Raw genomic sequence first — 17,500 nt, forward strand, 5'->3', positions numbered from 1 at the left:
ACCCTGTGTGTCACTTCTCTCTGCTCTCTCACTCTCTCTCTCATTCTTTCCTTCTCTCTCTTTCTGCCTCTATCTCTACTCGCTCTCTCTTCTCTCTGCTTTCTTCCCCAGAGCTAAAGTAGGGCTTTCCTTCAGAGGACACGCTATACTTATATTGCTATCTAAATCAGAGTCATGGTGGCAGGTGTGTGTGTGTGTGTGTGTGTGTGTGTGTGTGTGTGTGTGTGTGTGTGTGTGTGTGTGTGTGTGTGTGTGTGTGTGTGTGTGTGTGTGTGTGTGTGTGTGTGTGTGTGTGTGTGTGTGTGTGTGTGTGTGTGTGTGTGTGTGTGTGTGTGTGTGTGTGTGTGTGTGTGTGTGTGTGTGCATGCGTGCCTCTTAGTTGTTGTCAGACTGGGTTTGAGCAGTGGGGGTGTGTCGCTCCAGGGAGTCTGTGTTTCCGTGTTGCAGGGAGGGCACTTATCAGTGTTGCACACGCTCACATATCTCCTCTTACCTCACCCTCCTCTTCTCTCCTCTTACCTCACCCTCCTCCTCCCTCCTCTTACCTCGCCCTCCTCCTCCCTCCTCTTACCTCGCCCTCCTCCTCCCTCCTCTTACCTCGCCCTCCTCCTCCCTCCTCTTACCTCGCCCTCCTCCTCCCTCCTCTTACCTCGCCCTCCTCCTCCCTCCTCTTACATAAAATCTGTGAAAACAGATGACCAGTTTGACCATGGCACAAAGTTGTTATCTCATTATAATGGGACCTGCTTGCATCATAATGGGATATTAAGGTTTCGCATGAAGGCGTTCTATTTCCAGAGGTATAAGATAAGGGCATTCTTTCCCATACATCATAATTGCTATTTGTTTTACCACGATTCTTCAGTGGTTTTATATTAGCTATGTATTTTATTGGAGAACATAAATCCACATAAATCTCAAATAAACCTGAACTGGTAAGCTTGCCTGCCTGCCTTCATGTGTGAGTGCGTGTGTGTGTGTGAATGTCCCCAGTGTAACAGTCCTGACCTGTTTTATGTTGTTTTTATGTGTTTATGGTCAGGGCGTTAGTTTTGGGTGGGCAGTCTATGTTATTTGTTTCTATGTTGGTTTTGGTTTGCCTGGTATGGCTCTTGATTAGAGGCAGGTGGTTTGCGTTTTCCTCTAATCAAGAGTCATATTTAGGTAGGGCATTCTCACTGTTTGTTTGTGGGTGATTGTCTCCTGTGATGTCTTCGTCGTTGTCGATGTATTTCACTTTCGGGACTGTTTGGCTGTTCGTTTGTTTTGATGTACGTTCCTGTCCGTAAGTTTACGTTATGTAATGTGAGTTTATGTTCAGGTTTCGTTCTACGTCATTTTGTTATTTTGTAAGTTTTGAAAGTGTTTGTTTCGTTTCGTGTTGCCATCAGTTCATCAATTATAAATAAAAGATGGCTTATTTCCCTGACTCCGCATTTTGGTCTGAAGATCCTTCTCTCCTCACCTCATCTGAGGATGAGGAAAGCGACAGCCTTAACAGAATCACCCACCAACAAACAGAGACCAAGCGGTATGGGAATGCTCGACGGAGCAACAGGAACTTCTGGACTTGGGAGGAGATCTTGGATGGTAGAGGACCATGGACTCAACCAGGAGAATATCGCCGCCCTAAAGCTGAATTGGAAGCAGCGAAAGCAGAGAGGCGGCGATATGAGGAGCTAGCTCGGAGGTAGGAAAAGGAACCTACAAAGGATCTGGGCTACACTACGTGGGAGGAGATCGACAGGTGGGCGATCAACCCAGGGAGAGTGCCGGAGCCCGCCTGGGATTCTCTGGCGCAGTGCGAGGAGGGATACCGGCGAATGGAGGCAGCACGACGAAGCGGTAGGAAGCCTGTGGGAAAACCCAAAAAATTTCTTTGGGGGGGGCTTAAAGGGAGAGTGGCGAAGTCAGGTAGGAAACCTGCGCCTACTCCCTGTAATTACCGTGGAGAGCGAGAGTACGGGCAGACACCGTGTTACGCAGTAGAGCGCACGGTGTCTCCTGTACGTGTGCATAGCCCGGTGCGGGTTATTCCACCTCCCCGCACTGGCAGGGCTAGATTGAGTATTGAGCCGGATGTCATGAAGCCGGCCCTACATATCTGGCCACCAGTGCGTCTCCTCGGGCCGGTTTACATGGCACCAGCCTTACGCATGGTGTCCCCGGTTCGCCTACATAGCCCGGTGCGGGTTATTCCACCTCCCCGCACTGGTCGGGCAACGGGGAGCATTCAACCAGGTAAGGTTGGTCAGGCTCAATGCTCAAGGGAGCCAATACGCCTGCACGGTCCGGTATTTCCGGCGCCACCTCCCCGCCCCAGTTCAGTGCCACCAGTACATACACCACGTAACAGGCTTCCAGTGTGTCTCCAGAGCCCTGTTCCTCCTCCACGCACTCGTCCTATGGTGCGTGTCTCCAGCCTGGTACCACCAATTCCGGCACCACGCACTAAGCCTCTTATGCGTTTCCAGAGTCCTGTGCATCCTGTTGCTGCTCCCCGCATTAGCCTTGAGATGCGTGTCCCCAGTCCGGTACCACCAGTTCCGGCCCCACGCACTAGGCCTAATGTGCGTCCCCAGGGTCCAGTATGCCCTGTTCCTTCTCCCCGCACTAGCCCTGAGATGCGTGTCCCCAGCCCGGTGCCACCAGTCCCGGCACCACGCACCAGGTCTACAGTGCGCCGTATCCGGCCAGAGCCATCCGTCTCCCCAGCGCCATCTGAGCCATCCGTCTCCCCAGCGCCATCTGAGCCATCCGTCTCCCCAGCGCCATCTGAGCCATCCGTCTCCCCAGCGCCATCTGAGCCATCCGTCTCCCCAGCGCCATCTGAGTCATCCGTCTGCCAGGAGCCTGCAAAGCCGCCCGTCTGCCATGAGCCTGCAAAGCCGCCCGTCTGCCATGAGCCTACAGAGCCATCCGCCAGACAGGAGCCGCTAGAGCCGTCAGCCAGACAGGAGCCGCTAGAGCCGCCCGCCAGACAGGATCTGCCAGAGCCGCCAACCAGACAGGATCTGCCAGAGCCGCCAACCAGACAGGATCTGCCAAAGCCGCCAACCAGACAGAATCTGCCAGAGCCGCCAACCAGACAGGATCTGCCAGAGCCGCCAACCAGACAGGATCTGCCAGAGCCGCCAGCGAGCCATGAGCAGCCAGAGCCGTCAGAGAGCCATGAGCAGCCAGAGCCGTCAGAGAGCCATGAGCAGACAGAGCCGTCAGAGAGCCATGAGCAGCCAGAGCCGTCAGAGAGCCATGAGCAGCAAGAGCCGTCAGAGAGCCATGAGCAGCAAGAGCCGTCAGAGAGCCATGAGCAGCCAGAGCCGTCAGAGAGCCATGAGCAGCCAGAGCCGTCAGCCTGCCATGAGCGTCGAGAGCCGTCAGCCTGCCATGAGCGTCGAGAGCCGTCAGCCTGCCATGAGCGTCGAGAGCCGTCAGCCTGCCATGAGCGTAGAGAGCCGTCAGTCTGCCATGAGTGTCGAGAGCCGTCAGCCTGCATGGACCTGCCAGAGCCGTCCAGCCAGGACCTGCCAGAGCCGTCCAAACAGGACCTGCCAGAGTCCTTCAGCCGGGATCTGCCCCTTGTCCCGGTGTTGCCCCTTGTCCCGGTGCTGCCCCTTGTCCCGGTGCTGCCCCTTGTCCCGGTGCTGCCCCTTGTCCCGGTGCTGCCCCTTGTCCCGGTGTTGCCCCTTGTCCCGGTGCTGCCCCTTGTCCCGGTGCTGCCCCTTGTCCCGGTGCTGCCCCTTGTCCCGGTGCTGTCCCTTATTCCGGTGCTGGTCCTTATCCTGGTGCTGCCCCTTGTTCCGGTGCTGCCCCTTGTCCCGGTGCTACCCCTTGTCCCGGTGCTGCCCATTGTCCCGGTGCTGCCCCTTGTTCCGGTGCTGGCCGTTTATTTAGGGGAGGGTAGTGTTAGGGTGGTCATTAGAAGGGGTAGACAGAAGAGGGGAGTGACTATGTTGGTATGGGGACAGCGTCCTGAGCCGGAACCACCACCGTGGTCAACTGCCCACCCGGACCCTCCCCTGGACTTTGTGCTGGTGCGCCCGGCGTTCGCACCTTGAGGGGGGGGGTACTGTAACAGTCCTGACCTGTTTTATGTTGTTTTTATGTGTTTATGGTCAGGGCGTTAGTTTTGGGTGGGCAGTCTATGTTATTTGTTTCTATGTTGGTTTTGGTTTGCCTGGTATGGCTCTTGATTAGAGGCAGGTGGTTTGCGTTTTCCTCTAATCAAGAGTCATATTTAGGTAGGGCATTCTCACTGTTTGTTTGTGGGTGATTGTCTCCTGTGATGTCTTCGTCGTTGTCGATGTATTTCACTTTCGGGACTGTTTGGCTGTTCGTGTGTTTTGATGTACGTTCCTGTCCGTAAGTTTACGTTATGTAATGTGAGTTTATGTTCAGGTTTCGTTCTACGTCGTTTTGTTATTTTGTAAGTTTTGAAAGTATTTTGTTTTGTTTCGTGTTGCCATCAGTTCATCATTTATAAATAAAAGATGGCTTATTTCCCTGACTCCGCATTTTGGTCTGAAGATCCTTCTCTCCTCACCTCATCTGAGGATGAGGAAAGCGACAGCCTTAACACCCAGTCAGTGCTATTAAGAAAGCAGGTCATTGTGTGTTAGTTCCATCTGTTTGGAGGAGAAAGGAAAGCAGTGACCTCACCAGTTGTCAGTCTTTTAACCTTTTCACATGTAAGTTCTAAATATCTCTAACGGTCACCCCAGGGTGAGGTTTTTTATGCGCGTGGTGTCAGAATGCACTTACTTTTCCAAAATGGGATTGTTACACATCAGGACAGTTCACCCACGCTGCCCTCAGACCAAGATGCGCTGCCTGCTAATGATCTATTGGCTATAGAGCAGCTTGTCAATTTCTAATTATTTTCTAACAAGTTCTTTTTATTTTCTAACAACTGTTTGAATTGAGGTGTGCTCCGCCCATTTCACTGTTGCAGACAGTTTGTGTTTGAGACATCACTGAGCCAGACAAATGTCTCTCTTCGACAAGAGCCCAGGCACAAACTCTTTCCTCCCTGGCACATTTTCCAGCTGGCTGCCACATTGCCTTCACTATTAATAATAACTTTGGACATGTGTGCGTTCCTATCAAAGTAAGTGCCTTATTATGTTATCATTATAGTTTCTGTATATCGTGTTATTGTAGCTACTGTAGCACACTGTATGTATGTATGGAGCATAATGCATTTGCTGTTTTATTCACATGTTTTCAAGTGCTGGTGACAAATCATGCATTACAATTCTTGCATAGATTGTAATGGAAATATATGATGTTTGTAAAATATATACATTTTAAGGTTGTACTAATTTTGATGAGCTAATTCTAAGCTAATTGCCAGCTATGTGTGGCGCCATGTTTGTTGACATCATAAAATGCATTCTGGTTGTCACGTAAATGTCTGCCAGACCAAATATGTTAAAACAAAATTAAGTGAAGGGATGGTTCAATCGTCTTTTGAGTAAACTTCAGGAAGTGAATGATGGTAAACGACACACCCCATTCAACATGCATACTGCAAACAGACCCAACTCATCTTGCAACCTCTTATCTTTGGTTGACATGAAAAAACAAATATGGCGGCCCGCACAAAATACCCATCGCGTTGTATTCAATTATTTAGATCACTGGTGAGGTCACCCATGATATGATGAATTGTAAATAGTAATTGCTATTAGCTAATTACGGTTTTTGTCAGCCGAGAGTTAGCTAAATATGACCGCTTGTGTTAGGTCACTCTTTCCTCAGTTAGCGCTACAACTAACGTAGCTGACATTTTCCGGTTTGGATGAGAATTGTGTTAGCCTTTCACATGGACGACATAACGTTGTGAAGACTGTGTTTCTGTGAAAAAAACAATGTGGCCAAACGCTGACTGTTGCGTCAATCCTCTGGACGTTGTAAATAAGTGTTCTAATCACAGTGGTTTGAGCGTACAATGCAGGGACCACTTTAGAATGATCACACACGTGTGTTCCTACATGTCAAAGGGTTCAACACTATCCCACTGCATTATCCTCATTCATTTATATACAATAACTACATACACACACACACGCACACACGCACACAAACACACTCACACCCTAGCATGCACATAACCAGAACGTCCCAAGTCAGTTTGTGTGTGTGAGCGAGAGAGTTGCTGATAGAACAGTTTCAATATAAAGGCAGGCAGCAGTTCATGTTGTGTTTGAGAGAGAGATGGAGAGAGATGGAGAGAGATGGAGAGAGAGAGATGGAGAGCGATGGAGAGAGAGGCCATAGAACTGGCCATAGAACCCGGCCGTCACAGACAAATTTGGCTACCCAGAGAGGACAGGTTGTGCTCACTCTGCCTTCAGAGAGGTCGAGACAGAGCTGCATTTTCTCCTACACTATGAGAACTATACTATTTTCTTTCCCAAAACTGAAAAACAATGCACACATTTCGAATGTGTGCCATATAAGCTGCAAAATACACTACATGACCAAAAGTATGTGGACACCTACTCATCGAACATCTCATACCAAAATCGTGGGCATTAATATGGAGTTGGTCCCCCCTTTGCTATTATACCAGCCTCCACTCTTCTGGGAAGGCTTTCCACTAAATGTTGGAACATTCAGCCAGAAGACCATTAGTGAGTTCAAGCACAGATGTTGGGCGATTAGGCCAGGCTTGCCGTTGGAGTTCCAATTCATCCCAACGGTGTTTGATGGGGTTGAAGTCAGGGCTCTGTGCAGGCCAGTCAAGTTCTTCCACACCGATCTCAACAAACCATTTCTGTATGGGCCTCGCTTTGTGCACGGGGGCATTGTCATGCTGAAACAGGAAAGGGCCTTCCCCAAACTGTTGCCACAAAGTTGGAAGCACAGAATTGTCTAGAATGTCATTGTATGCTGTAGCGTCAAGATTTCCCTGAACAATGAAAAACAGCCCCAGAACATTATTCCTCCTCCATCAAACTTTACAGTTGACACTTTGCTTTGGGCCAGGTAGCATTCTCCGCCAAACTCAGGTTCATCCGTCACTGCCAGACGGTGAAGTGTGATTCATCACTCCAAAGAACGTATTTCCACTGGCGGCGAGCTTTACACCACTCCAGCCGATGTTTGGCATTGCTCATGGTGATCTTTGGCTTGCTAGGCCTTGGAAACCCATTTCATGAAACTCTGACGAACAGTTCTTGTGCTGACGTTGCAATTTGGAACTCGGTAGTGAATGTTGCGACCGAGGACAGACAATTTTCAGCACTCGATGGTCCCGTTCTGTGTGCTTGTGTGGCCTATGACTTTGCGGTCCTAGACGTTTCCACTTCATAATACAGTTTTTCTCAGTCGCTTTGGTGCATTTCTTAGATCAAAAGTGCAATTCTTGATACTACTTGTACAAATTCCAAATCATCTAGTCACTTGTGCACATCATTAAAGCAATTTCTTATTCCTTTGAACAAATTGCAATTGATAATGTACAAGTGTCAGCTTTTTCCACATTATCAATTGCTCATGTCATGTTGATCAAAATATAGTAGATGGTTCTCTGTTGAATAGTCTTACCCCTCAAAACATCTAGGCATTAGTTCCTTGCATAAGCCATTACATGCAAAATTGTTAAACTATTTGTCATAAACTGTCAAGCATAGTTTTACACATTTCTATTAGACCTTTTGTACAAAAACGTGAATTGATGAATCGTGCAGGTGAAATTGACCCTCACTCATGAAGGAATGTAAAGTGTTAGTTCAACCAACAATCAACCAGTTGTCTTCTATCAGCACCCTGTCGATGGTTGAGATGCTAACCGTATGGATGTTTTCAAAGACATCGTTGTCTTCTATAATGGTCCTTTGTATTTCCCTGAGTCTCATGGCATTGTTTGCTCGGACCATGGTGCAAATAGCCTCCTGTTGAGGTGTGAAAAGGCGTCCTCTGCCACCAGTTTGAGGTAATCTTGCAGTCCTATGTGGGGAAAAATGCAGTGATGCATCACACACTTTCACAGACAAAAACTATGCGAACACACATTTTACTGTAAAACATACAGGTGGGTGCATGTAAGGTGCAGTATGTATCTGTATAGAGTATATTTCTGTATGCTGTGAAATACACGTGGACTACTGTAATATGAAGCATTGTAGGAAGTATACAGTATACTGCTTATATACAGTAACAGTGCACTGTACATTGGTGGACATACCTGTTCTCTCTTCGAAACGTTTGAACTATTGAGGACACGGTTGATCTCCCAATATTCGGCTGCACCCTTCGACCCGCCTCAGCCATTGTAAGGCCATGATTGACAACATGGTCTACAATAGTGGCCCTTATGTCATCAGATATGCGCCTATGTCCTCTTCTGCCTCTTCCTCTGTTTTGCCTTCCACCACTCATCCTTGCTCCTCTTCTTCCTCCTCCTCTTGGCTGTTGACCCTGTTCGTTTCCTGGTCCATCCATTATTGGAAAATTGCAACTCTGTGTTGTGGTCTGTCTATATATGCTTGCCAATTGATTCTTCATGAGATGCACCTTTGAGCAATTTATAGAAACCAGATGAGTATGAAACAGCTGTACCGTGTACCAATCCAAAGGAATGAGGACAGAGTTAAGGAGCTACGGTACCAGTATGTACAGGTAAAACATATATCTATGTAACTACTTTACAGCAACATTTTATAGTGATACATAGTACAGTAAGCATAAACTGCACACATTTCCATTGCTGTGGAAGGAACATGCAATATATGTACATTTTATGTCACTCTTCCTTACCAAAACAAATTCAACTGTGTGTTCTGGGATATAGCGTATAATGGTGTTGGAATCAAGTGAACCCTCTCACAACTTTGTATATGTGGATGAGGCTGGCTTCAACCTGACCAAATGCAGAAGGCGGGGTCGCAATATCATCGGTCACAGAGCTACTGTGGATTTGCCAGGCCAAAGGGGAGGAAATATCAGCATGTGTGCTGCTATTTCGGAGCATGGTGTCCTAACCCATATCCCCCTTATAGGGCCATACAACACCCAGCATCTACTCAACTTTTTAGAGACTCTCTACAGGGCTCTCATCCCTGATGATGAGAGGGGTCTGTTTAGAGAGGATTTGCCAAAGTATGTGGTCATTTGTGATAATGTGAGTTTCCATCGATCAAACACCATAAGGCAATGGTTTGTGACCCACGCGAGGATGCTCATAGAATTCCTCCCACCTTATTCACCATTCCTTAACCCAATTGAGGAGTTCTTTTCAGCATGGAGGTGGAAGGTGTACGATCGTCAGCCACACACAGATGACCCTGCTGGTTGCAATGGATGCAGCATGTGAGGACATCACAGTAGACGCCTGCAGAGGATGGATAAGGCATTCCAAAAGATTCTTTCCACGTTGCATTGGAAGGGAAAATATCCGGTGTGATGTGGATGAGAATGTGGGCCGACAGACAGGAACGTCTGGATGTGTAGAGACAGCACAACAGTGCTGCGTGCAAAGTTGTGCCTTAGGGGTGGTTTCCTGTGTTTCTTTCTAATTTAGTTTTTTTTCCTTTGTGCCCCTTGGGTTGTCCAGTCTCTTTCAATCAATAACCCACATACAGTAATATGTAAATAGTACTGTTGAAATTGATATATGCCATAGAAGTGCAGCCTGGTGAATTTTCAATACAGTAACTGTCATCCAAACTGTAGCCTAAGTTTACATCAGGTGATACTGTCAAAGTCCACAGTTACATTGACAACATGCCTAAACATTTAGACGACCTTGTTCGTGAACAATGACTCAATGACTTATCATTCTGATGACACTGACATGATCATTGGCATGAATATTTACTTTTGAGAGATGTACTAAGGATTTTTAGTGACTGACTAGCTTTAGAAACATATCTATTGTATATTGCAGTTTGTACAAATTGTTCTGAGAAATGCACTTATTATTTTGCACATGTTAGGGATGATGTGAAAAATGCACCAAAGCGACTGAGAAAAACTGTAACAGCACTTACAGTTGAATGGGGCAGCTCTAGCAGGGCAGAAATTTGACTAACTGACTCTTTGGAAAGGCATCCTATGACAGTGCCATGTTGAAAGTCACTGAGCTTTTCAGTAAGGCCATTCTACTGCCAATGTTTCCTATGGAGATTGCATGTCTGTGTGCTCGATTTTATACACCTGTGAGCAACGGTTATGGCTGAAATAGCCGAATCCACTAATTTGAAGTTGTGTCCACATACTTTTGTATATATAGTATATGTAGCTTCTCGCCACACTTGTAGAGACAGCCACAAGTGTAGGGACGGCCACAGACAACTTTGCTACATGTGTCTTTCTCACTATTTATTTATTGTCCTCATTAGTTTCTTACTTCTTACTTCTTACTTCTTGTCATGTTAATTGCTACCACTCATTGAGTATTATTATTTTTACTATTATCATCTACAGTGTGTGGCATCATTGATGTGTTGTATCTATGTGTTTGCTTTTGCAATGTATGTGGTAACACGTTCCATGCCTTTTAAAGCCATTTGAATTTGAGAGAGAGAGAGAGAGAGAGAGAGAGAGAGAGAGAGAGAGAGAGAGAGAGAGAGAGAGACTGAGACTGAGACTGAGACTGAGACTGAGAGAGAGAGAGAGACAGAGAGAGAGAGAGAGACTGAGACTGAGACAGACAGAAAGAGAGAGAGAGAGAGAGAGAGAGACTGAGACTGAGACTGAGAGAGAGAGAGAGAGAGAGAGAGAGAGAGAGAGAGAGAGAGAGAGAGAGAGAGAGAGACTGAGAGAGAGAGAGAGAGAGAGAGAGAGAGAGAGAGACAGAGACAGAGAGACAGAGAGACAGAGAGACAGAGAGAGAGAGAGAGAGAGAGAGAGACATTAAGAGACTGAGACTGAGAGAGACTGAGAGCATTCTGCTTTAATTAAGTCTTTGATGCATACCCTGCTTCCCGCTCAGGGCCCTACAGTGCTAGGGTAAAAGCAGAAAGGGATGCAGCTAATTTTAGAGAGCTGTGTGTGAGTGTGTGAGATTTTGTGTATGTTTGCTTGTGTGCTTGCAAGCGTTTGTGAGAGTGTGCGTGCACCTGTTTGCAACAAGCCGTGACGGTTTGACACGGTTTGACTTCAGCATTCAACATTTGTCCAGAGGGGTATACTGCGATGCAAGCTATATCTACTCAGGGTTTTCTAGCTTCAGTTAACTTCCCAGTCCAGCTCAGGTTTCATCCGTATTACGATGGTGGATGTTGCTTGTCCACCTGACCCTAACTCTAGCAGGCTTGTTACTGCGTGTGCATGTTGCACATGGCTAGTCGAACACCAAACTCTTCATTGAGACAATGCTGAAACATCAATCCATGGGAGATTCAGAACTCTTCATTGAGACAATGCTGAAACATCAATCCATGAGAGATTCAGAACTCTTCATTGAGACAATGCTGAAACATCAATCCATGAGAGATTCAGAACTCTTCATTGAGACAATGCTGAAACATCAATCCATGAGAGATTCAGAACTCTTCATTGAGACAATGCTGAAACATCAATCCATGAGAGATTCAGAACTCTTCATTGAGACAATGCTGAAACATCAATCCATGGGAGATTCAGAACTCTTCATTGAGACAATGCTGAAACATCAATCCATGAGAGATTCAGAACTCTTCATTGAGACAATGCTGAAACATCAATCCATGAGAGAGTCAGAACTCTTCATTGAGACAATGCTGAAACATCAATCCATGAGAGAGTCAGAACTCTTCATTGAGACAATGCTGAAACATCAATCCATGAGAGAGTCAGAACTCCTCATTGAGACAATGCTGAAACATCAATCCATGAGAGATTCAGAACTCTTCATTGAGACAATGCTGAAACACCGGAAGGTCGACACAGGTCAACCCCTACAGCCCTCTCCCCCATCCTTCCCCCATCCCTCCTCCCCCTTTGCAGTGTGTTGGTAGGCCCAGGGAGAACTCTTCTGTGCCAGCAGGGTTGATGGGTTCTCCCTGGGCCTACCAACACACTGCAAGGGGGAGGAGGGAGGGAGGGGGAAGGATGAAGGAGAGGGAAGGATGAAGGAGAGGGCTGTAGGGGTTGTAGGGAAACCAGGGATGAAAAGGCTGGGAGGAAAGGCAGGGTAAGGCAGACAGACACACACACACACACATAAAAACATAAACACACACACACACAGGGAGGATTGCTATCATCCAGAAGGCGAGGTCAGTACAGGTGCATTAAAACTTCTTGCCACTAGGGGGGTGCTATTTCGACATAGCACAAATGTGTACCCAATGTAAACGGCCTCCTACTCAATTCTTGCTCGTACAATATGCATATTATTCTTACTATTGGATAGAAAACACTCTCTAGTTTCTAAAACCGTTGGAATTATGTCTGTAAGTGAAACAGAACTCGACTTAGAGCACTTTTCCTATGTCTGTGTGAGAATGGGAAATTTTATCATCTGCTTTGAGACCTGTCTTTAACTTTGCCTGTCTTCTATTGGTTGAGATGCACTGCATACGCCTTCCCCTGGCTGTTAGCGAATAGGGAGAGTTGAAATGACGTCTCTACGTAGTTCCCAAAGTTTATAAATTGATTGGAACCGAGGTGTCCGACCTTTTGGGACTTCGCGCTGACGCAGAGAGGGTCTTGGCATGTCTTTTTAGAACGTCTGGTTTTAGCTCCTAGATGTATCCGGCTCTGTTTTTATTCGCTATAGGCTTTAAAGACATCCTAATCTTGTTATTTTGAACTGAATTATACCAGTTTAGGTCAGTATATTGCGATTTTCAGGTATTTATTTCCATGGCGCTGTAGAAACGTGGGTGTCTCTCTCTCGAATGCCATTCTGTACTGCTAATTGCAACGTCGAGGGAAACATTCTCCAACCCAGCAACGATTCTTTTGGCCAACGGACACCTTCCCCAAGATTCTGATGGGAGTTCAGCTAATAGTAAGTACTATTTATGCTGATAAAATGTTGTTCTGTTGAAAAAGAAAAATGTATTAGACGGCATTATTTTCCGTGTAGCGTTGCGCTATCGCACCCTGTATTGTACCCAGTATTGCGCAGTAAGGTTAATTTTAAAAATGTAATTCAGCGATTGCATTAAGAACTAATTTGTCTTTCAATTGCTGTCCAACCTGTATTTTTTTAGTCAAGTTTATGAATAGTTTTCGATAAGATTAGGTGCCTTTCCAAAATGGCGCCGGACAGATTGCTTGATTTTTTGCCCACTAAACACGTTGTGTAACCACGAATTGTGCGCTAAATATGCACATTTTCGAACAAACTATATGCATTGTGTAATATGATGTTACAGGACTGTCATCTGAAGAATTCTGAGAAGGTTAGTGAAAAAATTAATAGCGTTTGGTGGTTTATAACGTTATTACTATTTTTGGCTTGAATCAATGCTACTGTGTGACTGACTTGTAGTAAGCTAAGATAACGCTATATTGTGTTTTCGCTGTAAAACACTTAGAACATCTGAAATATTGTCTTGATTCACAAGATCTGTGTCTTTCAATTGCTGTATGCTGTGTATTTTTAAGAAATGTTTTATGATGAGTAATTAGGTAATACACGATGGTCTCTGTAGTTATTCTAGTCATTTTAGTGATAGTTGTGATGGGGGCTGCAATTGTAAACTATGATTTCTACCTGAAATATGCACATTTTTCTAACAAAACCTATGCTATACAATAAATATGTTATCAGACTGTCATCTGATGAGGTTTGTTTCTTGGTTAGTGGCTATTTATATCTTTATTTGGTCGAATTTGTGATAGCTACTGATGCAGTAAGAAAATGGTGGAGTAAGAAAATTGTTGTCTTTTGCTAACGTGGTTAGCTAATAGATTTACATATTGTGTCTTCCCTGTAAAACATTTTAAAAATCAGAGATGATGGCTTGAATCACAAGATCTGTATCTTTTATTTGGTGTCTTGGACTTGTGATTTCATGAACATTTTTTTTATGATATCCCTGTAACTTTAGGCTAGGCTATGCTAGTCAGCTTTTGTGATGGGGGGGATCCCAGATCCGGGTTAGGGAGGCGTTAGAGTTTAAAGCTTCGACCGAGAGACTAAAAAACAGCAACATCTCAAGGCCATCAGACTGTTAACTCTACTTCATCACCATCCCTGATCCGGGAGCATCCTCATCAGTAAAAAAGCTGACTAGCATAGCCTAGCATAGCGCCACAAGTAAATACTAGCATATAAATATCATGAAATCACAAGTCCAATACAGCAAATGAAAGATACACATCTTGTGAATCCAGCCATCATATCCGATTTTTAAAATGTTTTACAGCGAAAACACAATATGTATTTCTATTAGCTAACCACAGTAGCAAAAGACTCAACCGCATATTTTCACCATTTTTTTACCGCATAGGTAGCTATCACAAAACCGACCAAATAGAGATATAATTAGTCACTAACCAAGAAACAACTTCATCAGATGACAGTCTTATAACATGTCATACAATAAATCTATGTTTTGTTCGAAAATGTGCATATTTGAGGTATAAATCATAGTTTTACATTGCAGCTACAATCACAAATAGCACCGAAGCAGCAAGAATAATTACAGAGAGCAATGTGAAATACCTAAATACTCATCATAAAACATTTATGAAAAATACATGGTGTACAGCAAATGAAAGATAAACATCTTGTGAATCGAGCAAATATTTCAGATTTTTTAAGTGTTTTCCAGCGAAAACACAATATAGCATTATATTAGCTTACCACAATAGCCAAACACACAACCGCATTCATTCACCGCAAAGATAGTGATCGCAAAAAAACAGCAAAAGATATCAAATGAATCACTAACCTTGACCAACTTCATCAGATGACAGTCCTATAACATCAGGTTATACAATACACGTATGTTTTGTTCGAAAATGTGCATATTTTGAGCTGCAAACCGTGGTTATACACTGTGAATATGTAGCATCGATTCACCAGAATCTCCGGAGAAATTTTGGACAGTCACCTAATCTAATCAAAGAACTCATCATAAACTTTACAAAAAAATACATGTTGGACAGCAAATGAAAGATACACTAGTTCTCAATAGGGGGAGCTGTTTTCACTTTGTAAAAATTTCGTTCCCAAATTAAACTGCCTCGTACTCAATTCTTGCTCGTACAATATGCATATTATTATTATTATTGGATAGAAAACACTCTCTAGTTTCTAAAACCGTTTGAATTTTATCTGTGAGTAAAACAGAACTCAAGTTGGAGCAATTTTCCTGTGAGGAAGTGAGAAATCTGAAATCAGGCAGGCTGTTCTGGGGTCAGTTTATTAATTTGCATGTCTTCTATTGGTCGAGATGCACTGCATACGCCTTCCCCTAGATGTCAGCAAATAGTGAGAATTGGAATGGAGTTGCTAGGCAGATCTGAGGCCATATAAATGGTCTGGGAACGTGGGGTCCACTCTTTTCAACATTCGCCATGACGAAAGACAGACCTCAGGATTGCGTTCTGGAAAGCTCCCGTTATAGGCCTTAGATATATCCGGCTCTGATTTTATTCGATATAGGTGTTAAAGACATCATAATGTTGTTATTTTAAACCGAGTTATATCAGTTTATATCAGTATATTGCGATTTTAGAATATTTCTTAGTGCTGCGTTATAGTGAGTTGGACACATCTTCGCCACATGGCTAATGTTTACTGCTAATTCCAAAGTTGAAGGCGACAATCTACAACCGAGCAACGATTCCTCTGGACAAAGGACAACTTGCCCAAGATTCTGATGGGAGCTCATCAAAAAGTAAGAAGTATTTATGATGTTAATTCGTTGTTCTGTTGAAAAATGTTGACCTACTATTCCGCCATTAATTTCCGTGCAGTCTCGCTTTAACGCACGCTGTATGTCGTAGTAAGGATAAATTAAAAAATGTAATTCCGCAATTGTATTAAGAATTAAATGTGTCTATCAATCCCTGTCCACCCTATATTTTTTAGTCACGTTTATGAGTATTTATGTATAAGAGTAGATCACTGTCTAAGTGGCGCAAGGACATTTTCTGACCAGCTGAGCTACATTTCACATTGTCTAACCATGATTTTGGTGGCTAAATATAAACATTTTCGATCAAACTCTATATGGATTGTGTAATATGATGTTACAGGAGTGTCATCGGAAGAATTCTGAGAAGGTTAGTGAAAAAATTAATATCTTTTGGCGATGTTGACTTTTATCGCTCACTTTGGCTAGAATCAATGCTGGGCTGCTATGTGCTATGTGCTATGCTAATATAACGATTTATTGTGTTTTCGCTGTAAGACACTTAGAAAATCTGAAATATTGTCTGTATTCACAGGATCTGTGTCTTTCGATTCGTGTATGCTGTGTATTTTTACGAAATGTTTGATGATTAGTAAGTAGGTAAACACGTTGCTCTAAGTAGTTTTTCTATTCCATTTGTGACGGTGGGTGCAATTGTAACCTATGCCATCTACCTGAAATATGCACTTTTTTCTAACAAAACCTATCCCATACCATAAATATGTTATCAGACTGTCATCTAATGAGTTTTTTTGTTGGTTAGGGGCTATAAATATCTTAGTTTAGCCGAATTGGTGATGGCTACTGGTGTTGGTGGACAAATAAAAGATGGTGGATTATGCTAATGTGTTTTTAGGTAATAGATGTACATCTTTACATATTGTGCCTTCCCTGTAAAACATTTTAAAAATCGGACATGTTGACTGGATTCACAAGATGTGTATCTTTCATCTGGTGTCTTGGACTTGTGATTTCATGATATTTAGATGCTAGTATTTACTTGTGACGCTATGCTAGGCTATGCTAGTCAGCTTTACTGATGGGGGTGCTCCCGGATCCGGGATTGTGTGCAAGTAGAAGTTGCAATCGCCGTGTTAGATTTTTAAAAAATAACTTTACCATAACAAACAGCTTACGTTATAGCGAGACAGCGCCCGCAAAAAGGAAGGAAAATATGACTAAACATTTTCCACAGAAATACGAAATAGCATCATAAATGGTTCTTACTTTTGCTGAGCTTCAATCAGAATCTTGTACAAGGAGTCCTTTGTCCAGAATAAATCGTTGTTTGGTTTTAGAATGTCCTCTTCTCCTGTCGAATTAGCAACCTTAGCTAGCCAAGTGGCGCAAAGATGTCCATCTTCACCTAACGCAGAGAACGGAAAACTCCAAAACTCCCGATAAACGTTGAATAATCTGATAAAACTATATTGAAAAAACATACTTTACGATGATATTATCAACATGTATCAAATAAAATCAAAGCCGGAGATATTAGCCGTCTATACCGAACGCTTTTCAGAAGCCAATGCTGATGTCCTTCCCGCGCCTTGGTAGACAAAGGAAATAGTGGTCACGTCATTCCAAGAGCTCTTGTTCGACCTCAGATCAAGCTAGATACCCCATTCCACCTCCCACTGCCTGTTGACATCTAGTGGAAGGCGTATGAAGTGCATGTATATCCATAGATTTCA

The 17,500-nt window shown here is 44.2% G+C and overlaps 1 protein-coding gene across 2 annotated transcripts in view; it reads left to right on the forward strand.

Annotated features, from left to right (window-relative positions):
- The window catches only part of LOC129853436 (protein unc-13 homolog C-like), a 123,083-nt gene that overhangs the window by 85,382 nt on the left and 20,201 nt on the right, over window positions 1–17,500 (forward strand). The window lies entirely within an intron of this gene.

This window comes from Salvelinus fontinalis, chromosome 4, assembly GCF_029448725.1.
Source record: "Salvelinus fontinalis isolate EN_2023a chromosome 4, ASM2944872v1, whole genome shotgun sequence".
Taxonomy (NCBI): domain Eukaryota; kingdom Metazoa; phylum Chordata; class Actinopteri; order Salmoniformes; family Salmonidae; genus Salvelinus; species Salvelinus fontinalis.